Source organism: Aegilops tauschii, chromosome 7, assembly GCF_002575655.3.
Source record: "Aegilops tauschii subsp. strangulata cultivar AL8/78 chromosome 7, Aet v6.0, whole genome shotgun sequence".
Taxonomy (NCBI): domain Eukaryota; kingdom Viridiplantae; phylum Streptophyta; class Magnoliopsida; order Poales; family Poaceae; genus Aegilops; species Aegilops tauschii.
In genome coordinates, this window is record NC_053041.3 from 585,442,689 (window position 1) to 585,445,066 (window position 2,378).

The window sequence follows — 2,378 nt, forward strand, 5'->3', positions numbered from 1 at the left end:
AACCACACACGGATCTGAAAGGTTCAGACGCGTTGACTAATAACCTCTCTCACAAGCATAACATGATCAAACCAGAATTCATTGAGTGTTAATCACATAGTGATGTGAACTAGATTGTTGACTCTAGTAAACTCTTTGGATGTTGGTCACATGGTGATGTGACCTGTCAGTGTTAATCACATGGTGATGTGAACTAGATTATTGACTCTAGTGCAAGTGGGAGACTGTTGGAAATATGCCCTGGAGGCAATAATAAATTGGTTATTATTATATTTCCTTGTTCATGATAATCGTTTATTATCCATGCTAGAATTGTATTGATAGGAAACTCAGATACATGTGTGGATACATAGACAACACCATGTCCCTAGTAAGCCTCTAGTTTACTAGCTCGTTGATCAATAGATGCTTACGGTTTCCTGACCATGGACATTGGATGTCGTTGATAACGGGATCACATCATTAGGAGAATGATGTGATGGACAAGACCCAATCCTAAGCCTAGCACAAGATCGTGTAGTTCGTTTGCGCAGAGCTTTTCTAATGTCAAGTATCATTTCCTTAGACCATGAGATTGTGTAACTCCCGGATACCGTAGGAATGCTTTGGGTGTACCAAACGTCACAACGTATCTGGGTGACTATAAAGGTGCACTACAGGTATCTCCGAAAGTGTCTGTTGGGTTGGCACGAATCGAGACTGGGATTTGTCACTCCGTGTAAACGGAGAGGTATCTCTGGGCCCACTGGGTAGGACATCATCATAATGTGCACAATGTGACCAAGGAGTTGATCACGGGATGATGTGAGTTACGGAACGAGTAAAGAGACTTGCCGGTAACGAGATTGAACAAGGTATCGGGATACCGACGATCGAATCTCGGGCAAGTAGCATACCGATAGACAAAGGGAATTGTATACGGGATTGATTGAATCCCCGACATCGTGGTTCATCCGATGAGATCATCGTGGAACATGTGGGAGCCAACATGGGTATCCAGATCCCGCTATTGGTTATTGACCGGAGAACGTCTCGGTCATGTCTGCATGGTTCCCGAACCCGTAGGGTCTACACACTTAAGGTTCGATGACGCTAGGGTTATAGGGAAAGTATGTACGTGGTTACCGAATGTTGTTCGGAGTCCCGGATGAGATCCCGGACATCGCGAGGAGTTCCGGAATGGTCAGGAGGTAAAGATTTATATATGGGAAGTCCTGTTTTGGTCACCGGAAAAGTTTCGGGTGTTATCGGTAATGTACCGGGACCACCGGGAGTTTCCCGGGGGTCCACCAAGTGGGGCCACCAGCCCCAGAAGGCTGCGTGGGCCAAGTGTGGGAGGGGACCAGCCCCAGGTGGGCTGGTGCGCCCCCCCCCTACCAAGGCCCAAGGCGCATGGGAGAGTGGGAGGGGGCAAACCCTAGGTCCAGATGGGCCTTAAGGCCCACCCTAGTGGCGCCCCCCTCTCTTCCCCCCTTGGCCGCCTCCCTAGATGGGATCTAGGGCTGGCCGCCACCCCTTGGGGTGGGAACCCTAGAGGGGGCGCAGCCCCCTCCCCCCCCCCCCCCTATATATAGTTGAGGTCTAGGGCTGCCCAACACATGAGTTTTCCTGTCTTCTCTTGGCGCAGCCCTACCTCTCTCCCTCCTCCTCTCCCGCGGTGCTTGGCGAAGCCCTGCGGGATTGCCACGCTCCTCCATCACCACCACGCCGTCGTGCTGCTGCTGGATGGAGTCTTCCCCAACCTCTCCCTCTCTCCTTGCTGGATCAAGGCGTGGGAGACGTCACCGGGCTGCACGTGTGTTGAACGCGGAGGCGCCGTGGTTCGGCGCTTAGATCGGAATCAACCGCGATCTGAATCGCTATGAGTACGACTCCTTCATCCGCGTTCTTGCAACGCTACCGCATCTCGATCTACAATGGTATGTAGATGCACTCCCCTTCCCCTCGTTGCTAGATTACTCCATAGATTGATCTTGGTGATGCGTAGAAAATTTTGAATTTCTGCTACGTTCCCCAACATGGAGATCGTTGCCTCCTCCATTGCCGTTGCCACGGCCTCCATTGCCGCGACCGCCACCTCCGTTGCCACGGCCACCATTGCCGCGGCCGCCACCTCCGTTGCCACGGCCACCATTGCCACGGCCGCCTCCGCGACCTAAGCCACCACGGCCACGGGAAATGGCGTTGGCCGAGGACTGAGAGGACTGGTTTCCTCCTTCAAACATGGCAAGGCGCTTTTCAAAACCGATCAGCTGGGAGTAAAGTTTAGCTACCTTGATGGGCTCGGTCCTTGCAGCGCAGATGGACGAGACGAACGAGATGTAGTCGAAGTCGAGTCCGGCGAGGATGTAGGAGACCATGTCATCATCGTCGAGCGG

The 2,378-nt window shown here is 52.6% G+C and overlaps 1 non-coding gene across 1 annotated transcript; it reads right to left on the reverse strand.

Annotated features, from left to right (window-relative positions):
* Positions 1 to 2,236: 2,236 nt before the first annotated feature.
* LOC120970119 (small nucleolar RNA Z247) lies at positions 2,237 to 2,378 on the reverse strand. Its single transcript, XR_005764865.1, has one exon. It is a non-coding gene; the product is annotated as a small nucleolar RNA Z247 (small nucleolar RNA).